The 25,863-nt window shown below is 38.3% G+C and overlaps 1 protein-coding gene across 1 annotated transcript in view; it reads right to left on the reverse strand.

Moving 5' to 3' along the window:
- macrod2 (mono-ADP ribosylhydrolase 2) overlaps nt 1-25,863 on the reverse strand; it is a 242,127-nt gene that overhangs the window by 43,180 nt on the left and 173,084 nt on the right. The gene's annotated exons all lie outside the window — the stretch shown is intronic.

A 25,863-nucleotide genomic window follows, 5' to 3' on the forward strand; every position in this document is an offset into this window, starting at 1 on the left:
AAAAAAGGATCATTTTATTTTAACGGTTGAGGGGCAAATTGGTCTTTTAAACGGTTTCAAGAATACCAACGTGAACGAAATTTTGTGTTTTAGTTAATCGACCTGTAAAAATAACACTTCCTGACGCGTTAGTGAATCAAATTTCTGAAAAGCAACCGCCCAAAACAATTAATAAAGACATAATACAATAATTTACAACAATACACCACTATGTCATTTAGATACGGTCAACAAAATAATAATTAAAACAAATAGGCGGATATGTGGTTCAGCAAACAAAACTGCTCTCACAAATATCAAGCCTGAAGCTCTGTAGACAAAGAGTCACTTCAGTAACTGTAAAAATAGGTAACAAGGGATTGTTATCAGTGTTATCACTTCTGTCCTGTGCAGTCCTCTTTCCATGTGTCAGACCTCTACTCGATTTCCTGGTGCAGCTTTTTGCAAACATGGTCAAGTGTCTGCTAAGTATCTCAGCCTCACTTACTATTATCTAGGACAGCTAAGTCTTCATTAAGTACTTAATGAAGTACTAGGGACAACCAAGATAATTTTGTCATTTTCTACATTGCTCCCCCACCGCAGGTGTAAAGTATAATTACTTCCACCAGTAAGTGAAACCTCCAGAAGGCTGAGGTTAGGTATTTCGTTCCGTATGTCTCTGTATGTTTGTCTGCAGGGTTGGTAAAATGATGATATTTTATTCACATGCACATGAAAAATATAGCAAATTTGGCATTGGTCTGCTCTTTGAGAGCGTTGCTCGAGGTTATCCAATTTATTTATCTAACACATCTCTGCTAATAAGAAAACTTTTGGACCAACATTTCCCTACTTCAAGCAATGCCTCAATTCCAACATCAAGCTATGGGTGGACCCTACTTAAAAAATTGGAGGAAAAACAAAGACCTGGACGCAAGGCGCTTACTATCGTGCCCCTTTGCGTGAGATGCCAATGGTTGCAATCAACTCCTCCATTGTTGGAATCCTACACCTTCTATTTTGACTTCCCCTGATTGTCTTCCTGGAGTCATGTTAATGATATGTTATACTAGAGTTTCTCGAAAACACAAGCCTTCCATAAATAGAATAAAATAACAGAAACAACAGAAAGGAAGGATACCGTTGGCTGTGGCGTTATTACAAAGTGCTTTGACTTCAAAGCCTCAATGTGAAAAGAAGCATGTTGACGCATCTACACAGCAACATGGGGTCGTGTGTACATCTTTAATTCATGTGTTGTGTCTCTGCAAGACTGGCCTTGTTTAAGTGGAAGGTTGCCTGTTTGCCAGAGGTCGCGATTTTTTTTTGGGGGGGGGGGTTGCGTGTGGCTTAGGTGGAGTCAAATTTTTGTCTACTGGCAAGAATTTTAATGGTCACTCTCCACTTCCTGCCTCACGCAAAAGTAAGTCAGCGGGGTCAACAGACAGCTTTGCATTTGAGGAAGAGAGAAGGTCACTCTTTCATCAGTAAGACGCGTTGAAGCGACAGCCAACAGCAGAAGCACGAGGCTGTGCACACCTGAAAGTTATCGTCTGCTTTCCCTGATAAGAAGCTAAGCTTGACAGCCCTTTCCTTTTTGCTTCCACGCTTATTTCATTTCATTGAACTTTAATAAGTTTTCATGGATTCCATAACAATACAGATTTTTTTCCTATTGTATTTCTCTAATTAAGATTCAACAGCATATGAAACCAGGAAGGCAGGCAGCCATCAGATATTACTGATCTAGCAGCGGAGGGCCTGTCTGTGTTCCTGTGTTTATTTGGTTATTACCTTGAAATACAAAAAAAAAATAATGATTGTGAAACGCACACAGATGAAGAAAAGTTCAAAGTCGCATCAAGAAAACCCCATGGAGAATTTCTGCCTAATTTGAAGAATAAACCTCACTTAAACGGCATCTGTTGAAAATAATGAATGTCAACAATGTATTTTTCTTTTTCTATATTTGGCGCACTGCAGTAACTGTCAATGAGGAGGGAATAAAAATAAATACTGCAATTTTTCTAGCTTTCTGGGTGTCCCTTCAATCTGACATACTAAATAAAAAGGTGCATATAATTTATATTTTTGTCTCATGCCAATTAAGCAGAGTAAATTATTTTTTTAATGTTTTTATGAATGGACTAAACTATAAATTAATATAATCAAAATGAATGCAATTAAACTGAATTAGAACAGAAATAGACTGAATATGGCACCCAATAAAACCTGGAGTTGATTTCTAAAAAAATAGATTTCATAATATTTATCTTAATGCTTGTCACTTACAATGATAGATGTCAAATTCATTAAAACTGGGAAGACTCACCGTGAAAATGGAAGTTTTAGTCAGATCAGGTTTGACGTCTAAGGCCGATTTGGGCAGCAAATAAGTTAAATGAGTCCCCTACAAAAGGGGTAAGTGTAAAATTGCCCCATCATCATCACAAGCCTATGTGAGACCATATGTAAGAGTGTTTTGTACAAATTATAAATGGTCTCATATGTTTTAAACCTAAGAGGTATTCAGCCTTCATGAACTGCTTGCCAGCATTCACAAGTCAAAGAAATGAGACACATTTATACATCTGTGAGTTATTTCCCAAGTTGATGGTCTGAATCGCAAGGTTTGACTTAGAGTCCCAAGTGGTAGATTGTGGCAATTCTCTAATGGCCAGGTGACAAGAACCATACTGCAATTTCAGAGATTTTATGAGGGAATTGCAAAGTTTCTGAGCAACGACAAGAAAACGCCTCTAAAAAAATCAGCATGAACAATTCCAAGAAGGATTATGCTTTAAATTTGATGGACATTGTGGATGAAACTGGTCAATAATGCTACATTTCACACACAAATAACTTAACCCTCCATTTTCCTTTTTGCTTGGTCAGAATTGAGCAAACAAGTACAGATGTTGAGTTACTCTGTTTGCGGCCAAATGATAAAACTCCAATTACCAGCTGGGCTGAGTCATCACCACCCCAGGTTTTCTAGCCTGACATGAACTAGCTCTAAATAGTGGCTCATCTTCAAACATACGTAGTAGTAATACGCTTCATTTTAATACCAATTAGCAGTCTGCCCATTGCGGATTGCGTGGACCAGATCTGCCGTAAACACATGGTTACAAAACCTAACAACGTCCGTCCATCAAGGTAAACCAGCCCCATCTGATACGTTTTCAATGCTTTTATCAGCCAACAGATCAAAGAGCAATTCTTTGAAACATTATTAAACAGACATTTCCTTTGAGGAGGGAAAACATGAAGTGATTGTGAGGATCACATCTTTTGAAGTTTCATTTATTGTGGAATGTGCGTATTGCGGGACACACAATATGATTCTACATAAACGCTACAGTGATTTGTTTGACTTTTAACCTTATCATTGTGGTTCTCTGATAACACAATTAACCCAAGTCAGCAGGAGAGCCTTGAAGGTGGTAAACAAGCCTTTTCTTCAGTATAAAAAATCCATCATGGTACGAGGACGGTATACAAAATATCATCACCAAATTATTGCTGTTTCAATGACTATAGGTAGCCTCACTTCAGTGTGATTGCAGCACATGATAGTAAATTTAATGGGTGAGACACAAATGCTTTCAATTCCCATCACTGAATGCTTTGAAATTACATTAACCTTTTTTGACGCATTTTTTCAGATGATTTTGAAAGAAGCCAAGTATCACATCACTAATTGACTCCTAAGGAAGGGAAATGTGGCGGAAAATGAGAATGTAATGATGTGCCAAAAAGACGGCATACTGATAACACCTTTAAAAAAAAAGCCGAAAAGAATCACTTTGAACCGGAAAGCCTCCCGCCCGTGCAAGATAAGTTATCATATGATCTTGTGCACTCAGACAAGGTTAAAGTCACAAATGAACGAGCACGATCACCTGACGCTTGTCACATTTCGTTTGACATAAGAATTAAAACGATAACCACGGGCTGCTTATGTTGCCCAAAGTATAAACATGGTCAATTGAATCAAATTTGATATTAAAAAAACCTGAGCGTAAATTAACCTTGTTTTTATTTCACAGCTCCATGTATCGCATTTCCCAATTTTAGACTTTTTATAATATCCTCCATAGCCTGAAGGCAGTCTTGTATATTTCAGCCTGCTGTATGGATTTAGTCCCTTAACTCCAACCATGTGAGCCTCACTGTTGCCAAATTGCACACAAAAAGAAATTTTTTCCCCATTCTTTATCTTGCCATTCAATTTCTTCCAATTATTTCGAAATAAAAGATCAAGAAAAAAAAGGATTGGAATATTTATGACAACCTTCGCACAGAACTCTCCCAATTTGAAGAATAATCACAATCAATTATAATCACACAATGTTAATAACTATTGGGAAATGAGGTAGCTGATTACAGACGGCAAAAGAAAGTTTTGCAGTCGAAGATGGTTGTCTAATTTTCCTCTTTCACGACAGAAGGAAGATGAGCAAAGCGCTCAGCTGGCAACAGACAAAGATATTCATGCATATTAAATCTTTGCGAGGAATTGTTTTGATGCCAATATCTTGTGGCTAGATAGACAACTGTACCGCAGATTGATTTAATGCCATTTAAGTTATTCAGTCACACATATGGTAGTAATCGTGATTTGCTACATTCGCAAAGTACTTGAGGTACTGCCCCACGACAACCATTTCTAATCCCAATAATAGGAAGAACTGGATACAGTACATGCTACTCATGCAGATTGACAGTTCTTTTATTCATTGAGATTGTTCTGCTGTCTATTGCATTTATTTTACAAAATGCAGCATCGTTCAGCATTTTAAATATAATTACATGGCGGCACTAAATGCCCGATGCATTTTAACTGAGAACAAATGTTCATGTTCAATCAGTTTAACAGGATCGGCTGTTTTTAACATTACAAATAACACTGGAAAATAGAAGTAGAACTCAAAATTTTAGGTCAACCTACTTTACATGATGTAAAATTTAAAAAAAAAACCTTTACGAATTAAAGTCAAAATTTTAAGGGGACTAGTGTGCTGTTTTGAAGTACCATATTTTCACGACTATAAGGCGCACTTAAGTCTTAAATTTTCTCCAAAATAGACAAGGCGCCTTATAATCCAGTGTGCTTTATATATGGAAAAAAATGTCTCATTCATTGAGGGTGCGCCTTTAATGCGGTGCGCCTTATAGTCGTGAAAATATGACTAAACTAAACTAAATCCAAGCGGTGGCCAAAAACTTGATCATGCAAGTTAAGTTAAATTAAAGGTAAAGGTATTTTAGAAAGTTAGAAATTTCAACTTTTAAAGGGGAATACTTGCGACACAAAATATTCACACTAGTCGAGTCCCATTTTTTGTGAGCCTTATTTGGTAAGACAAAAATAACAGCGTAAAGTGACTATTAATACATTTGTAATGTTTTCACTGAATTGATTCCATTCAGCATTCTCTCTCAGTGAATGTCACTCAAATGTTACACACGGTTAAATGACAAGAAACAAGTGTGCCGACAATTCCTGACTGCTCGGCTCAGCTCACTCTTTGACGTGGTAGTCTGCACAAAAACACAGGGCCGGCGTTCATTACGCAGTACAAACATCGCTGCCGGTGAAAAATGTCTCGGGCATAAAAAGATGCACTAATTCTGAAATGGGGCATGAAATACACCGGGCTGCAGATTATTGCTGGTTACGGCGAGCTAATAAGCTCAGCCAATGAATAATGATGAGAGCTGAAGAGATGCCTCTCTCTCTCTCTCTCTCTCTCTCTCTCTCTCTTTCTCTATCTTTTTTTCCCCCCATTACCCGGCGACACGCTGAGAGGCTACCTGGCGTGAACACATAGACTTCATGCATGTGCAGTGGGCGTCAGAGCCCGCTGGGTATCCTGCGTGCATCAGATAATTGGACGAACAGCGCCATGTGAAGCGGTGTGCAGAGAGGACAGCACGCAGTAGAAAAGCACAACTTCAGCAGATGGTTTGTCTGATGGATAAACAGCATGCAGACATGCACTACAAAGAGAAGAGGAAGGAATTCGGCTCATCTCAGGCAGCAGAGAGGAAGCGCAAACATGCGTCGCAAGTGACACAATATGGCAGACTAGAGAGATTTGACACTGACTCGGCAGTGGTCCTTTATTATCACATGCCATTGGATTTTTTTTGCAGTGTTTTGGGAACAATCTCAGGTATCCTCCAACCCAAAAGGAGCAAGCAGCCATAAAGAGAAGGCAATTTCACCGTTGAAACGGAACACCATATATTGTGAAAATGATGACATAAAGTGGCCCGCTGAAAAAAGAACGGACCGAAAGTGAAATAAATGGGGGGGAAGAATGTAATTTTGGCCGTTTGGTGGCTTTATGACACAGTCGAGTCGGGCAAAAAACAAGCCAAGAGGGCTGAATCAATGTGACAAGGTTAATGACTGTTTCTCTCGTCTAAACTCTGGCTGCGAAGCAGCTGGGCCTGAGGGACCCTAGGTGACAGTTAGACTTCTCGTCATATCCGCCCAGTCACACTCCATTTCTTCATCTCACTTTAGCGTTGCGTGGCCGTGTAGCCCCGTCCCACAACACCGCGGCTCTTCGTCTACAAGCCCTGCTGGGCCTCAGCATCCCGGAATCAAAAGTGCATGATCATGATGTTTTTTTTGCCTCTTTATGGTGTCAATGTATTTATAAGGAGGCATTTTTGGACAAATATTTGTCATTTATTTTAATATTTATTTCGACATAGGACATAGACGCTAGGAGAAAAGTAAAGTCGAATGAATAGATGAATAAATAAAAAAATCTTTGTCCGTTTTGTTCCTTTCACAGAGCATTCCAATTGGGCAAGGAGAGCTGAAAAAATATGTTTTTTCTTCTTCCCCTCTTAAAGTCCAATTTTGAGTCTTACTGCTCTGACTGAAGTGGCCAAAAAAAGTGGCCTAAGTTTGTCTAAACTAGATTTTAATGACTACTTGAAAACCGTCAGACTTTTTTTGTGTGAGGGAATGTTCAGTCAGGGAAGGGAGTGGGGAGACTGGTTCCCAGCTGGACTGCAAGTTGAAGGGGTTGTCATCACAGTCATCGTGCCCTGGGCATCGCAGCAGGACTAAGTTGCCGGTCGTATTTGATCACAAGGGTGAAAGCCTGTCCACGCAGCTGTTGTGTAGCCAGAGTCAAATCATGCATAATCACAGACATGGGAGCATGCCAGAGAATGTTTTTACAGTCCCAAGTAGTATAGGAAGGAATGCATACCTATATAAAGAGTGCTTACTTTATTATTATCTTTCAGTACCATTGACTATGATATACTTCTAATTATGTAGCTTTTTTCATCTTCGTAGGAGCTGTATTGAAGATAACATTACAAAACTGTCAGCAGTTTGGCGCTTTATCCGACAACGAGAGTGATTGACAACCAACTTTCTTTGATAGCGCGGCACTTATTACCAGCTACAAATAGCCACCGCACTACTCTGGACAAGCCCATTTTAACAGCTGCTGCATGAATCATGATCAGAATGGAAAACTACGGTATACTGGTTGCCACAACAGATGTGGCGGTTGTGTAGAATCTATGTTCTACAGGCCTTCTGGCAGTGGCAGTAGACTATGTCATTTTTTACTTCGATGTTGCTGTGATTAAGAGGTTCTCACAGCCCTGATACAGCTATCAGCACCTATGCTGAAAGCTGATGGAGCAGCCTCTCAAGGAGGAATAGTCTGGCTGATGGAGTGTCTCAGCTCCCAAGACAGTGGGAATGACATCACACTAACAGTTTGCAAGGGCACCCAGAGATGTCACCAGGAAAGGAATTTCATTGAAAAATAAATCACATTGCTCAAATTTAAAGCTAGCAGACTTTGCTATTGAGATCAATTTTAAAATCAGACAAACAAACACGAGTTATATCATGTCATGTTATTCCATGTGGCATTTAAATGGAATGATTGTGGAATGAAAAGCAGGCTTTCCTTTAAGTCAAAGCTGTGGTGTAAAATTGGATTGTGATGTATTCAGTTTCTAAGTGATTGGTAAAGATGCTGTTTTTATTTTCAGCATATAACATTTTTAAATTCTAGTAGTTGCAATCAGTTTCAATTCAATTGCAAGAGAAAGCTGTATTTATTAATATCTGCATGTCCAGATATATTTGTATACATAGCATCATATACTATCCTGTTTGAACTAAGAGTCGTCATGTGACTTTATTCTGTATACTCAAAGGACAAGCTGACCAACAGCGAAGGACAAGATAAAAGCGGCCTTGTAGGTCCGAAAGTCACTGCGGCCATCGCCTTTTTATCTCAGTCTCTATCACCTGTGGCTAGACCCTTTCATCCAACTTGCACTGTGCGCCTTTCTAGGGTGACATTTGATTAGTGGTTCAATTAGAAAGAGCTTTAAAGAGCCAGCTCCTCATTTGCCTGAGAAGGTTTGGCCTCTTAAATAGGGAATACATGACCATGTATTCAATGCTGCTAAATTAAGTTCATTTACACAGGATTTTTTTTATTTAGAAAAGGCTGAACTCTGCCAAGGCAACTTTTAAAAGACAAAGAAGTTTCTGAGGAGATTAAATTAGGTCTTTGGTCTTACATTGGATTTCAGAGGTTAAAATATAATTGCTGCTAAATGCCCACTCTAGATCAGACAAACAAATTGACTTTGAATTTAACAAGATGTGACAGGAATGTTAGTTTGTTCATTTTTATTCCAGCCATTATCTTGCACAAATCTGAGTTTGAGTTACATGGACAGCAGGTTGAAACGGTGAGGCCCAGACTTTTAATTACTCTGATCATTTTAATGATAATGAAAATGAAAATAGGGCACATTCTTTATCGAAAAAGTGTGTTTTGCAATGATAGTTAAAAAATTGCTAATTGATTTTCAGTTGCTAATGACTACTTGTCAAGCTACGGGTTATATTTTGTCAAGCTGAGCGGGCGACTAAACAGATACGTACTGAGCATTGAAACTTCGGCGCCCCCTGATTGCTTGAGCGACGGAATGTTTCTCACCATATTTGCAGGGATGTGATTTTGGCATATGTTCATGCTTTAGCAAAACATGTGAACAAGACGGTGTGAATGACTGGAGACTCAGCAAGGTACAAGTGGTACCTTCTGTCCGTCCGACTGGTGTGATCAGCCCTGGGCTCATCACTGACTTCCAGGCTGTCAAATCAGACCGAATGGAGTGTCGCCGCTTGCGTGACACATTCCTCTAACATCATTCCTCGCTTGCCAGCATGTGTTTGGTGTGAGAGCACCAAGCAAATTCCAGTTTAGAGATAAACCGACAAAGGCCAGGGTTCCAGGGAAGGGCCAATAACCCAATGGGAAAAGGGTTAACAGCGTAATTGGCTGAAAACAGTGTTTTGAAGTATTTGGGTTCTTTTTACAAAAAAAGGACTAAGGTTTGTGCCTCGGTGAAGTCAAATCTATTGAATTCAGTAAAGTACCTCCTGTGGTTAGTTGGCCTTTAAAACACTTGTTGAAGTCTACCTCATGGTGAAAGCCAAGAATTAAAAAAAAGAATACGTTTTTATTTTTACGTAGAACAAAGGGCTTGATCAAAAGCATGAATGTGCTGCCCTTTGCCAGAGGCTTCACTATTAATTTTATAGTCGACAGTAAATTTAAGATTGCATGAACAGGTAAAAGTCACCTCTCATGAAGAGTGAAAACAGACATGAAAGCAGTGCTGAGTAGAAACGTCATGCACTTTTCCCCACCCAGCTGTCGTTTTGGTGCGATAGCAAGGGGAATTGCTTTTTGTTGGCTAATTGTCTATCAGAGCTGGATATTCAGTAGAGGGATGTATGCTGTGGGAAAGTACTACGGGTCTTTGCAGAGTGACAGGAGCTAACACACACTTTTGCAATGCTCTCTGAATAATGCAAATGATGTCAGACCTCACACAACTCCACCTAACAAGACTCTGGTGGTCTCACACAGCATCTTGCTCAGTGACAAATCCCAGTGTGATGCAAATTAAAACAGTGTGAGAAATGACTTCTATTGTGATGGACCACCAATGCAAGGTTGCCAACAAACCCAAATGCAAACGGTCTGGAGCTACAGTACTATTGAAAAAGGAACATCCTTTCTTAATGCATTTTTAAATGCATATTGTATATTTCAATTGACAGAGACCCATTGGGATGACAACAATGGAATTCACGCCTCGATTTTATGAATTGATGAAAATGAAGAGGCTTTTTGCTTTACTCACTCATTCCTTAATACATTTTCACATTAAAAACAGGTATTCTAGTTTTAAAGGCTCTGGTTTCCCTGACTTCTTTTACAGACCTTTATTTGAGAATTCTGCCAGTATGGATCATGAGCCCTATGATACAAAGACAGTGGTTTACATAAATCTTACGCAACACACACGAGGAGATACAGGAGTTTTGCTACCAGGAGTTCTAATGAGTGAAACTGGTGACGATACTGATGTGAATAAAAAAAATGAAATGAATAACAATGCAAGACAACAGTTATGACTTTTCTACAACCTCCAGGCTTCATATTTATGAAGTAGAAGGTAAGAATATGCTATTGCACTTCTGGATGTGATGATGAATTCTCCCTATGCACTTGCGGGGGGGACTCATAATAAAATGATGTATTGTGCTGTGAAGTACTCTCTGTTGCATTTCAGTCTTCATTGGGTCGTAAGGGATGCTTCGGTGCCTTCACTTGCTCCAGAAACATTTTACTACCTCAATGTGATGCAACATTTGGTGCATGATAATAATGTGTGATTCAACAAGGAAGGGCAACGATCAAGTAAACACAGCTTTATGGCGGCCAATTGCTGCTCCCGTTTTCAAGCGTCTGTCATTACATGGTCCCCATTTGTCTGGCGGCTGATATCTTTGACCCTGGAGATGGGCATGCCAATGACAAGATGGGTGCCACAGCATTTAATAAAGTATGAAAGAGGGGGCGTTAAAATCTAATTATTAGTCTAATGCATGAGATGTGATCACACGGGCTCCTCGGTGATGGGGAAATCATCTCCCGTAAGGCTTCACACTGATAATTACAATAACATTAACCTTTGCCTTGCTAATTCTGCCCCTCATAGCAATTCATCTCAGGTTAGAGACCTCTCAGAACAATTCTTCACACTAATTTTGCAAGACGAGGAAAACACTCATAAAGTATGCATGATAATCACGCCACAGCACGTTCACAGTGTTTTGTTTTAAATAGATTAACAAGTGTTACATTTATTTGAGTAAACATAACATGATATATGTTACCATAGGGATGAAACTAACAGTTGACGTCATATAACAAGGGTGTCAGACTCGGGTTGGTTTGCGGGCCACTTTAACGTCAACTCGATTTCAAGTGGGCCGGACCATTTTAGATATAATATTTAGATTTTTTTTTAATAAATGGATTAAATGAACTGGATTAAAGGCCCTGAATATTCAGTGTTTATTTGAGCTTTTTTTTTTTTTTAATATATTTTTAGATTTTACAAAATGATTTTTGAACTAAAAACACAGAAAAAATGGATTAAAAATTACAATTATTGATTTAAAAGGGGGAAAATCAGGAAATATAATACACATCTATATCTATCATTTTAATTTGGCACTCATGATTTACTTTCCCGGGCCACACAAAATGATGCAGCGGGCCAAATTTGGCCCTCGGGCCGCCACTTTGACACCTGTGTCATATAGGATCCAATTTTTTAGAGTTAATTTTGTTATCAATTATTATAATTATTTTTTTACAAGGATGAGTGGAGCTCTGCTATGATAATTAAGATGGAGAAAGTATTGAAATGAGGAATTGTTCCCAGTAGGTGGCAGCGAGAGGGGTTTGTTTATTAAGATCAGCGTGAATCATAGGACGAGAGGCGAAAATAGCAAAGCGCCATAAATCTGACGGATAAAGCACAACACAAAATGTTGTGATTTACTTGCAAAAACATAGCAATATAAAAAAAGTGATAATTTTGACTCAGAGGTCAAAGCAGTGATGTAGCAGAAAGCCTGAGTGCCTCGTTGACATGACACTGTCTGTCACCGCATTCCGTGACCATGCGGAGACGCCGAAAGCTCAGATTGCACTTTCGGCACTTCCATCACGGATTCCTCTCCCGAGTGGTTGAGTCAAGTGTAAAAAAAAGTTGAACTGTTGACTATTTGTAAACATTCAACTGTGCCATCAAGAGCACTTCTTATTTGTTTGTGTTGTACGAAGGCGAGCCGAGTTCAAATATTTCAGCTGTCATCAAGCAAAACATTTTTGTCCAAGTTATGCATAGAATATCGCTCACTCTTTGCTATCTCACAAAAAGCCTGTTTTGTGTTGTGATCCAAAATAGATGAAAGAAGAGAATGTTTCCTTTCCTCGTCTATGTATAGGAAGTTATTTTCTATTAATTTATAAGATGGATACATAACACTACGTACATAACACAGAAATTAAAACATGCACATCCCGATTTTGCGAGACGTGTGCATGTACGAATGATGAGGCACAATGTCAGAACTTAATTGATTAATTAAATCTCTGACACGGCGGAGGAATCGGTCACAATCTAATGGCAATTAATTTTGGAGTCATTTTAATTATCCAAAAGGTTAAACCAGTAAAGATGTTTAGAGTAATTCTAATGATAAATTTGGAGCTGAAGAATGCTGACCAAAGACAGGAATGCATTAATTCATGCCACTGCATGATCAAGTCATATATTATAATCTTTGCCTAATTAATGAAACACATTTACTTTTACTTTGTTTAATATAGCACACAGTGTGTAAAAAAAAAGATGGTTGACAGCTGGCTATTACGCAGTGTACTGAGAAGAGAAAGGTAACCAGGCGTGATTAGCTGGTAAATGAACTCGTGCTTCATCACGCAACTACTGTGCCAAGTATGACTGATTGTTTTGCTTCGATAACTGCACCTTTTTCCCACCATTTAACACAGAAAACAGTGTGGATGCCTGATGGATAATAACACACTGCATCAGCTGTAAAACAGCTCTCGATGACAGCGTTTCCGAACCTGCTCTCCAGAGTCGATTGTAGGCTTTGTTATAGAACTCTAAAAGAAAATAATAAACTTGAATCAGTTACTTTTTTGTCTGCAGGAGATTGAAAACATTTTCTGGTTTGACAGTAAATGAATTTGATAAGTACGATTTATTTCCACATATTTACATCTGGATCTGATATACAATTTTCCATTACTTATCACTTTATTTTTAGATTAGATTTCAAATGTTAAAGACCTTGGTAATTTATGACTAAAATGTCCAATTATTCGCTGCACTTTTAAAGTGAAACAAATACCAAGCATGATTCATTTCTAACGTTTCAGAGAAAATCCAATATTTGAAATTCCAGCGCAAAGTAGTAAAACGATGAAAGCTCGCTGAAAAGGAAGTTTAGAGTGCTTACATGTTAATATCCTAAAATGTAAGTCAGGTGGTCTAATAAATTTATTTTTGTAACACCATAAGATTGACTATCATAGCAGAAATCCTAAACTCGCCGTTTAAAAACATTTCAAAAAAGCATTCCTGCAACAAGATGCACCCTGACTCGCCTTTGGATGATTAAAATTAATAATCAAAATTAATGCCACTTAAAAATGGAAACGGGACAGAAAAACATTAAAAAGTAATGAAATTAACATTTCAAATTTAGATGACGTTTCAATCAACACGATGATTGTTAGCTCTTTCGACAAAAGAGTAAATTAGTTAATAGCGCGTGCATATTTTTGTTATTACACATTTCCAAACACATTAAAATGATGAACCCGTGGCTCTGACCTCCATTCAGCACAACGGGCCTCTGACTTTGACTGATTTGCATCTAGATTGCTTTAATTATGAATAAAAGTCAAGCTACCTGATTGGATGGGATAGTGGGGAATCGATTGGTAAGCATGAATAATTGTAAAAGGGCACACCCCCATTGCTTATCTCAGCTTGAAAACCATATCCATTTCAATATCTAGCAGCAAATGATCATTGCAATGCACCAAGCACAAGAATACTATCCAATAAAAGAAAAGAGGAGAGAATGATTAAATAACTATTCTCTAAAATCGAGGGTGAACTTTTCTTTCTTCAACAAGTAAATCTTTCTCAAAGTCATTGACCTTTGTAAGAAAAGAATGTTATCAAACTGGCGTCATACAACATTCCCAAATAGCTAGTGGAATAATTGTGATGATCTTCAACAAAGCCTCTACTGAAATATTGTATACTGTAGCACCTCTTTGGGCTTGTCACACCTAATCTCTCTTGCACGCAAATGTCAAGGAATTAAATATTTATTTAGCTGTCACGATAAAAAAAAGACCCATTTCTGAACATTTCTGCTGTTTCCCTTTTCTCCTGTCTAACTGCCCAGTAGCATTAGCGACGTTTCAAGCCCTCACAAGTGCATGCTTGTGTCTGTCAGTCCTAGTGGACTGAATCAGGCCATGATGGGTTCATTAAAAATCACCAGGACTGCAGACATTGGGTGGAGTGATTAGTGAGATAAGCAGGCGATATGAGCTTAATGGAAGAAGAGGTGGTTCACCAAGATTAAAAGCCTTTTCCACATCGCTGCCATTTCCCTCCAATTCAGCAAATCACTTAATTGAATTTCTTTTAATTTTCTTTTTAATTTTCCCAACAAAACCCCTCCTGGAATTGCCAGCCCAAGATGAATGGCGAGGGGTATTTTATCAAGCGTTAGGCCACGGCCTGAAAATCTACAGCCGCTTTTGTGTCACGGACGCTTGGAAAATGAAAGTGCTCCAAATTTTCAATGACACATAATCATCATATTGATACAGTACATTTGTACCTCTGCGTAGAAATGCTTTAATATACAAAATTGTCCGGCTATAAAACGCTTTGATATGCAAATTACTGTTCTAAGATAGTGAAAGCTGTCCAATTTACGGAAGATGAATCGAAGTACAAGAGCAATACTTATTGCAGCGCTTACGAGAGTTAGCATGCAAGACAGGCACACTTGCCCCTGACCTCAATCAGCAACATCCTTGCAAAATAGCCTGGTGCACATTATTTTGTCTTTTTATATTCATATAAACAGTTTTTACGTACACGACAACCGTGCTTCTCCTTAGGCTGTGCGAAATGTGACATATTTTCTTGCACACACTATAGTTTTGATTGGTGCATTAGTACACTCATCTTTCTGCAGTTCACTTTCCCAAGTCCACCATCTTAAAAAACAGATCAGATCAAATAAGCACGACAAAAATGGACTTAAATGTCAGCTAATTCCTGCTGTTATATTATGTGTGAGGCAAACCAAGGGTAGACGGTCGGTTGGTCGCCGGTCTTTTGGTCGTCGGTCTTTTGGTCGCCGGCCTTTTGGTCGCCGGTCTTTTGGTCGCCCGTTGTTGCGGTCGGGGCGACCAAAAGACCGCTACCAAAAGACCGGCGACCAAAAGACCGGCGACCAAAAGACCGGCGACCAAAAGACCGGCGACCAAAAGACCGGCGACCAATCGACCGCACACGCAAACCACGTATAGCCTTGCCGCAGTGACATCAACACGTCGACGGCGGCAATTCAGTGTTTACTACAATTCTCCAAAATAATCTGTTTCCAATACTGCAGAAAATCCATTCATTGAAACCGCTCAAAGCTAAACTGTGCATAAACAAGCTTACATGGACATACTCACAGTGAGTCTTAAAGTGTACATATTATAATCTTGAAAGATCCTCTTTGTGGGTTCCATTAGGAAATGGCCCTCTGATCAAGCCAGAGGATAAGCCGCCAGTGAACGGCTGAATGCTCTGTCAGTGAAGCATTTAGACAAGAGCATGTTTGAAGGCTCTGCGATGATGTGACAGACTGAATCTGGTTATGGGCCAAACCTTAGCTCCCTTTTGATGCAGAAAGGATGACTGAGTTCCTATCACGTTGGGTTGGGAGGACTAAAATGTAAAAGGGAAAAAAATGGGAGCAGTGTTGAGGGTGGATTTAAAAAAAATAAAATAAAGGCTTTAGAAATCTCTTTCAATCTTCCTGTCAGATGAAGATGAAGTGCCTTTGCTCAAGCTTCACAATGCCCATCCTGTCACGTCATCCCTTGGCTAGGACAGCTGATGTAAGTGGGCAGACTCTCCATTTTGCATCTTTTTTTTAATGTTAAAACGAAGCCTCGCACATCGGAGCACAATAAATGAAGGGCTAAAAACACTGGTATGTGTCAAAGACAAAGATGAGCGAGCAGAAGTGGAGTACAGAGACAGATCAATTGTACACTGAGCCCTGAAGCACATTTCCAATAGTGTCTGCGTTTTATCAAACACTGGACTCCCTCAACATATCCATAAGAGACATTTCTTTCTTTCTACTCTTCTTTGTAAAATGAGATGCAAGAACTATGTCATTCTTTACGTACGATGTGAGGAAATATTCGTGACGATCCAAGCAAGTCTGGGCACATTTCAAAATGCACTTTAGTTTTTAAAAAAACATAGCTGTAAGTCACCTGAGAACGGGCATGATGTGGCTCCATCTATAATAACTAAAGTGTTTCCAAAAGTGTTTCCAAAGTGTATGTAGATGTTCTAAAATGCTTATTTATAATGTATGTATAGTCTGTTATTATATTAATCAAACAATATAATGTATTAAGAGTCTCGTAGAAGCTCGGAAATGACTTATACTTCCCCAAAACAGTTACATCTTTCAAAGACGTGACAATAATCACATCTAAGATTGAAAATTAGTATTTATTTGTTTAATTACAAATGAGGGAACTGCATTTACTTGCTTTTAATCTGAAAAAATCTGAAAGGATACTGATGAAAGCACTTTTTAACAGGGAAAAAAAGCCTGGGGCTACTTATATTGCATTCCATCGAGAGTATATTTCAATATTTTTCATATTAATTACATCTATACTCTTAGTTTTATCAATTGTATCTATTATTTTACTTTTTTATGGTCAACAGTGACAAAAAACCTAGAAAAGTACTCATTGACATTAGTATACACCAAATAAACCTTGTGCAGACGAAAAGAAGGAATCGATTAGCGACTTTGTTACTAGGAATATTAGTTCTACAGCATTAGCACTACACACAATCCATGTGAAAGATGGAGAAGCAACAACAAATAAAACGAGCAGCACTTTTTTAAGTCAAGCCGGTTGAAACAGGGACAGAGTCTGGTGTGCTGCCAAGTTGTGCACATAAATAGCAATTCATGCTTCGGGCAATGAGAACACAGGAGTGTACTGGGGACCTCTCTGCAGGACGAGAGCTTTTTTAAATGCTTTGCTTGAATGACAAATAGGAAGTCCAAAGCGATAAGCAAACAAAAAAATCATGCCTCTCCCTTTAACAAGTTTAGGAGAAAGATGAATTTAGACAGACTCTATTGCGCAGCACAGTCATTTCCAGAGAAAGCGGGCGAAACAGTTCAATTACAGATTTGAAATTGAAACCTACTAAAAAGCAATACTTGGGTATCTCTCGGAGACTTGCCACTCTTCCTTTCATTACCAGAAAACTAATGCTCAAATTCTCAAATTCAGTTCAGTTAGCACACAAGGGGGCCCAAAGGGCGTAGGAGTGGTTGTGTATCTGAACCTGGGTCCACGTGAGCAAGGAGTCGAAATAAAAATGACTAAGGAGCAGAGAAGCAATATGAGACATTGGCCTTAGAGAATATAATGAAAAGGGACTTGTTTTGTCAGTCCCTCATGGTGATAGAATGGCACACGCTCTCTTGTGACAGTGTGATATTGGCTTGGCACCAGCTTGATGAATGCATCAGCCACAAGTCAGGCAAAACGCTGCTCGTCCGAGATGTTTATGCTAGCGCTCGGAGATGGCCAGTCACAGTAACAGGAGTGTCACTATTGTGTGAAATAAGTTAATGGAAACCAGGCAGCCCCAAATCCATTTTTTTGTAATTATTGCCAATGGAATGGCCATGACAATTTCAAAATAGCTGCATTGCTGTTTGGAAAATGGGATTTTTAAGCACATTTTACCGAGGTGACTTTGTGCAGTCCCTTGACATCCTGGTAATAATTCTTTACGGCACAACGTGAAGGGAAACAACGCAGCACGGGAAAACGAAGGCTGGTTGACCATTGAGTAGATGAGTGTTGACCTTTCCTAGGGCAGGTGAAGACCTGCTCAAGGCCACCTGCTGTCTTGCCAGGGCCAACCAATTAATGCTGCCCTCCTTTGATTACCAGGGACAGCCTGGGGTACAGCAGAGAGCATAAAATATACAAGAATGTTTGTAGCAAGCAATGGGGAGACAGCTCTGATGAAAGTTCAAGCCGGGGTCACTTAGTTAACATAAACAGCCGTTATAAACATCACAAAAAGTAAGCCTTTATGTCTAATTATCGAGCATTTGCATACCAATTTGGCATAAACACAGTTGTTTGTCTCCAAGCTTTGTCAAACCTGCCCACAGCTTCACCATACCCGACTTGTAGAATTTAGAGTTACAATCTACTGGGATTAAATGAAACTTTCTGGCAGGTATTATAGAAATTTCCTAAATATTTCTCATATACATAATGATGATAGACAAAATGACAAATGAGCTTGTAAGAACATATGAAGAAGAACACAATACAACTATTTTACCATCTAATGACCTTCAATTGTCGACTATTACCGACACTAAACAGCAAAACTGTAGCATTTGTTTTGTGAATACACTTATTGGTCACTAAAAGGCATATTTCATATTTTCAAGTTAAATACCGTTTTTAATGGAGTATGGAATCCGACAAGAATCCAAATACATTTTATAGCAGATTAAGAAATAAAACTAAAATTATTATTCAAGCTTGCCACTGGTGAAAATTAAAAAACAAACCAACAAACTCACCCCAGCTGCTGATGAACACAACAAATTAAGGAATTTAAAATGAAATTATACTCAGTTGAAAGGCCACTGTTCAGGCGCTACTACATTTAGCTTAATTACATTTTTTTATCCGCACACAAAACAGTCAAAATAATATTTGAGGGGTTTTATTAGTCACCCGCAGCAGGTAGTAAACTTTTTAAAACCTTTGGACTACAACTGATATTTAAAGTGGTAATATGTAACAATTTCTGTTGTATTTATGCCAAAAAACCCACTTATTGAACGAAGGTTAAAACAAAATGCATTAAGCCACACAAACGTAAAGCCTTTATCAACCACTCCAAATGGGAAACACTTTGTTTATGAGTACAACCTTGGGCAAAAACCTGCTCTGATCAAGTAATGTACGCTTTGAAATAAAACATTGACTTTCAAATGTGCCAACGCCTGAAGCAAGGCTTTGAGGCTGATTTGATTCCCTTTCGAGGTGGTGCGATGTATGACCCATTCGCCTTAATAACATGCCAGAGACTGTGCAATCACAGAGCCACAGCGCAGGTAATCACAGCAGTGGTCTCGTCCCGTCCCCCCCGGAGGATACTCGAAACCCTTCGACATTGGTAGGGTCTCTCTTGCTTGTGAGTTCTCCATAAAGGAATACAGGGGACAGAGACATGAGCCATAAAATATGTATATATGTACACTTGGCAAACCAAGTTGTCTGGGTTGAAAATAAATGAATAAAAAACACCAGTCCTCAGAATTTTGTTGCTGACTTTCAGAAAGAGACACTTAAAGTGTTTCTTAAAGCAAGCAGATCAACTGATAGTTTCCTTCTATTTTCCAATGCCATATTTCTAAAATTCTTGAATGTTTCAATGATTTCTTTCAACCATGCAAACAATTTACTATTGGACTCAGATCAATAGCAAATATGAAATAGAGTGGTACCTCTATTTCTCAAACACACATGTTTCTAATGAGACAGCTGAACTTAATTCAGTGTTTCTATACACGGGAATTTGGCAACTAAATGTGAAGGGTTCATCACAGGTTAAGCGACACACAAGGCTATTTTTTTCAACGCCACCTTAACCTAAACTAATGCAAGCTTGCGTCAGACAAAGGGAAGGGGCAGCATGAAATAATGAAAACAATCCACATATTTTACTCCATTTCCTTTACTGCTAGTTTTCAACTCTACCGGAGGAATACATTTGGTCAGTGGAAGGTAGACTCACACTTAGAAGTACAGTAAAACAAATTCAAAACTATGCGCCACCGAGGCTAAAATGGCAAGAAATTATACTAGCACCACATTTACGGTAGCGAAAATAGTATAATGGTGGCCAATACTGCACCTATATAGTACATTCAGTGGAAACTTTGGTTAAGATAAGTTACCTTTCTTTTTATCAAGTGGCAATAAAAATATCAAGACATCCTGCATAATTCACTCTGAGACGATCCAGAGCATAATAAAACAGGCTATTGCTTTAGGGACCAGCTGAATGACGCTATTGAAAAATTGATATGGTATTAGTAGCTGACCTGCAGGTCTAGTTGCTACAGAGGCTCACCCGAGAGTAGATTTGGTGTAGAGTTTAAGGCTGAATTGAAATTGCAGCATTTACAACTTGGATGCAAACCAAGGTTACTTGAATGTCTCAGACACTATGCCTTAGTATCAGCTCAAGTGAGTGACAGGATGTTGGAGTGGTCATAATGGTTTTCATTCACTATCTGTTTCTGCAGGCTATAGATAGACTAACATAATTAATGGCTGGGATGAGAGCGCAAGTGGTAATGTATTTTTTTTCCTCCACCATGTATTTTTGCTGAACTTGATACTTTAACAATATAAACTTGTTTTACTCCTGGATTGTCAATAGTTGGCAAGTGGATACTTTGTTGAATTAAATATGAAATTGTTTAAGGTAAGTAGACAAATTGAATGTAGTTTCATTACTCTAAAAGAAACAGTCTCATTTCAGAGAAGAAAAGATGGTTTGTGTTACATGTATAACATAAATAAATAAAAATTCTTTTTTGGCAAATGATATATATGCAAGTATCTCACATGTGTGAACAAATTGGGTTTAATTAATTGTCGATTCACACACTGAATACTGTGACAATGTCAAACAACTTCTACATGTAGTTGACATAGTTAAACTGTTGCAAACTTCTATTTGGATGTCCCGATTATGAATACCTTATATTAAGTTATATCACCGTTGCCTTTCAACATTGATTAAAAAAAGCTCTGTTTCAATTTGAGTTTACAATTTGTATTTTCCTAATTTATCCTTAACACCACACCTACAAAAGTGTATCTTGTAAAAACTGAGCACTTATATGGCTTTTATACAGCGAAGAAACTTACATTATATGTTGAGTTAAGGATATTGGAGTAACTCTTGACAAGTTCTGACGTGGCTTCATTAATGAATTGACCAAACAAGTCAAAGGAAATGCTAAAACACAGACGATGAAGTCTTGAAATATGCCTGATGTGGCACACACTAGGTTAACTGTATTACAAAGGAGTACAGTTGTGTATGCACAAACACAAAAACACACACTCCTCCACAGTCAAGGTCTCCATGCATCAGCGTGGGGTGCAGGAGTGTAACATTGTGTACAAAGAGAGTGGAGGAGCTGGATGGATTTTGATGTGTCTCTTGTCCTCTTCTGAACCAATGGCTCGACCCGCTCTCGTTTTATCACGGTGTGCCAGCCTACTGTTATCTGCGCCACACTAAATCAATTAGCATGTCATTAAGATAGCCCGTTCCAGCACAGCCAGTGTGGAGGTGGAGCTGCACTTAAAGGCCATCATATCTGGAATTGCTGTGCAGTGGGTGGGTCTTGTATCAGCATACTTGCTTGTATACAGTAGAAGCTGGATTGGGGAGACTAAATATTAAGATTCTTTTGCACTTTCTAAGTCAAATATTTGCTCAAACTTAGAAAATATATTGACCTTCAATGAAATTAAGTTGTTTTTTTGTTTTCAACATCAGGCAATTGTGAATACTATTCACAATTCCAAATGCTATCACAAAAACATATTTTAGTTTATCGAAATAAGAACTGAAACAACCCATTTTTTTCCAGATTTCATATACAATAGGGAACAATGTGCTACACGGTCATAGGTACTTTCACTAATTACGTATTCTTCATCTTTGGTCCTATCTCGCTAGGTTTTACAGATCAAAAAAATGATTTATTCTTGACCCTGAATAATGAAAAAAAAAGAAGATCCCAAAGCACTTCACAAACAAATACCTATTAGCAAACACTAAACATTTCATGTCATGAATCGTGATATTTCGGCATTCTACTGTTCACCATTTTTTGTAACTTTCTGGTCGCCATCTTGTACATTTTGCCCATCCGGTACTTTCAACTCCCTATGCAAAAATGTTACTGATTATTTTTCAGCAACAACTACTTAATGTACTCAAAAGACCATGATAGAATTACTCGTCGATGACCGGTATAAGAATTGATAGCATCCCTAGTAACACAGTAAGCTAATATCTGCAGTAGCGCGTTTGTGTAGTTTATCCTGTGGTACGAAAGCTGAGGGCTCGTTAAATCACCAGTTTTAGAATGTTACATATATTTGAATAAAAGCTTAAAAGTTAACATTTTCACGTCTTGATGCACGGCACAAGTCCTTGTCATACCTTCAATAAGTATGAAAGTTGGATTTTGTTCTTCTTTGATTTCATGTCTTTTATATAAACTTGTGGGCCAGCCTCAATGGAGAAGCCAAGGTTATATGAAAAGCTAGAGGTTGCCCTGCATTTCAATATGGATTGTGTTCCAAAGAATTTCCACAGTAGCGTAGATAAGAACACGAACAGAAATTTCTGCTTCATGAAAAACAGAGAAATGTTATAGGTGAGTGGACTACTAATGTATTCAAAAAAAGTCTAAAACAACTATGGTGGTTGTTAATCTTAATTTTTGTAATTTACAGAAAAATAAATCAAATAAAGCATGACATGCAGTCGTAGTAACGCATTTTAATTAAGAAAAGTTAGCTTCCCAATGATGAATTTGTACACATATATCACTTATAATTAGAAGACAATGCTATGAAACTTTACTACAAAAGGAAAAAACTAGTCCTGAATCAAGCACAAAGCTGATCATTATTCTTTTGCCTGGCATAGGGCAACAGACAAAATCGAACACTAAGAAACAAACAATTCCCCAGATTATCCCTTGTTACAATTCTCACTTTATAAAGCCACACAATCATTTTGTTATTATCAAAGCAACACATTGCTCTTTGGACATGATGGAAAGATAAAAGCTTTAATCTTTGCCAAATTTCACTCAAGGGTGCAATCAAATATTTTTCCGATAAATGTTGAAAATACTGTCACATTTAGTGTTTGTGATAAACTTCTTTATCTTCGAACATACACAATCAAAGGCACTTTTCATCTGCAGATAGCACAAATCACTACAAAGTTACATTTTAGAAAACTTTAAACAGCATCCATTTGGCAATTGAATCCATATCTTCTTCAATCTATCCCAAAACCAATGCAAGTTTCACTTCTAACCACACAAAGTGGATGTCAGGGGAATCAGAAAGCACACGTCATATTATTCAGAATGAGGGAGATCATAAAAACCTCAGATCATAAAAGCCATAAAATCCCTGCATCGCCTTTGGCCTTAGTAACTAGTGTGCCACACTACTACATAAGCATTGGGTGTAGTACAACGCTGTAATTGGCTGACACAAAATTAAGAAGAAAAAAATTTTGGGGGGTAAAAATCGACAGACCCTCCATTAGAAAATAGGGATCTGATTGACTTTTGAGATACAGCCCTCATGGTGTGTGGATGGCGAGCCAAATATTTAGTCCTACTCTCAATTGTGGATCAGACCATATTTGCCTGATGCTACTAGTCACAGCCCTAAAATTCAAAGGGTGTAGATGCACACTTCAAAAGAGCTGCGCTGGCTTTGAACGCCGTGACAGTTGCGCAAACCATCAGTAGGGATGCATCAGCATCCTTGGGGCACGCATGGGGGAAATACGGGGCCATTGACACACACACATGACACCCTTTGGCATACACTTTCCTCGTTATGAGGGCTGACAGAAACATGAAGATGAACATACAGAAATATCCACCTTCCCTAAAAAATAAATAGATTGATATATATGTAACTTTCATCCCCAATTACTGATATTTAGTATATTCAAATTATTGTTTCAAAAAATATTCAATAACAATATTTTTTTTCACTATATACACATAAAACAGTATAGTTTTGATAAGTGCTTGCAACATTTTTAATGAGATACAATTTACTGGGTCCAACTCCCTGATCTACCCACCAATCAAACGATTTTGACCTTAGTAGTATTTTTGCCGCATTAGTATGTGTATGACACCTGACTTATAGTAACTAATGTTTTTGCCATTGGTGGCGCTAGCGAACGATTGCTTAAATCCCTCCCACTCAAGATGTACTGTATGTAAAGCACTATTAATAAAATGCCATAACGTAATCCTTGCTAGAAAATATGTTAGCAAAATATGTTTGCTTACTTTTGTGAAAAGATGCAATGTTTGAAGCACATTTTACGATGAAAAACGGATAAAGATGTGCCCATTAAAAATACAGTATACAAAACTTTTTGACGTCTTGGCTTTACTTCCAAATTAAATATCAGAAATATAGTCCAACAGGTTTTAGCCACGTTGTGTTCCCTGCAAGAGAGAACACAGTAAATGTTCACCTTGGATAGAGCTCATCATCAACGGCCTGAACACGTTCGAGCTGCCTGCCGTAAAGGTTTAATGATCAAACTAAACTGTGCAGATCCTCAAACAACCTGTGGTAAGTCAGAACATTCTAAAAGGATAGTGGTCTCTGAACATTGCTTTTCATTTCATTTACACCTTGCGATCAAAACCTCATGGGGAAAACTGACAAATTAGTTTTCAGTTTGGTTCAAAACTAAGACCGCGTGGAATGTTAATCCCTCACGGGGAATTACAAATTTACTATATGCAGCATATGTCTTGTGGCACTTCACATAGAGAAGCAGACCACCCATGCAGAAAAAAAGGAGAGGTATTTTAGATTGCTGGAGCGCTGTAAACATAATAAGGGTACAGTTCCCAAAACAAAACAAAAAAATACGCAAATTAATGCAAAAACTATGCATTTTACAAACATTTCCAAACATTTTTTTCCAAGTGTGATGGAAATGGGTATCAGAGCTTATTAAAGTTTTTAACGAGATTTAAAACTAAGTCAGTAATGGCAGCTATTAGGATGTTGACGCACTTCATTAAACTGCTTTGACAACCAGAGTACACGTTCAGATCAAATTTTCATCCAAAAATGAAACTAATATCCATCTATAACCAGGGGAGTGTTGGTTTGTAAAATCATTCCATTTCTGAAACGAGAAATCTCCACCATGCCCCAAATTATGTTGCATGTGGCCCAGCACAGACTGAACCCCTTCATTCTTCCATCTATTGTGATCTAAAGAACCATTCCTGCACTCAGGTCTCTCTAGATTAAAGGGTCTTGCCACAGAGATGCCATTTATTCTTCCACAATGGAAGCCTGCGTGTGACATTGCTGCTCTTTGGTGAGTGCATCAGTGTTAGAATGCTGGCAGAGGCGATAAACTTTAAGCTAATCAATCACACAGTGTTCTCTATTTTCCAATTCCACTCCTGTGGAAGCAACAACACCACCGCAGGACAGCAAAGTCTTAATGAAACTACCAGTGAAGGCCCGTAGAGGTTTTGCCAGTGGGTGCTAAAAATAAAAAAAAATAAAAAATATTGTTTCAAAGACAGACTGATATATTAAATTTTGGACAGCAGGCCATCTGAGGGCATAAAACTGACATGACAGGCATCATTATTTCACCCTCCATTTGCAGTAAAAACATTAATCCTATATGAAGCTATACTAACCTCTGAAAACATCATTGAATTTGTAAACATTGGATTCA

Source organism: Stigmatopora argus, chromosome 11 (genome assembly GCF_051989625.1).
Source record: "Stigmatopora argus isolate UIUO_Sarg chromosome 11, RoL_Sarg_1.0, whole genome shotgun sequence".
NCBI classification, from domain to species: domain Eukaryota; kingdom Metazoa; phylum Chordata; class Actinopteri; order Syngnathiformes; family Syngnathidae; genus Stigmatopora; species Stigmatopora argus.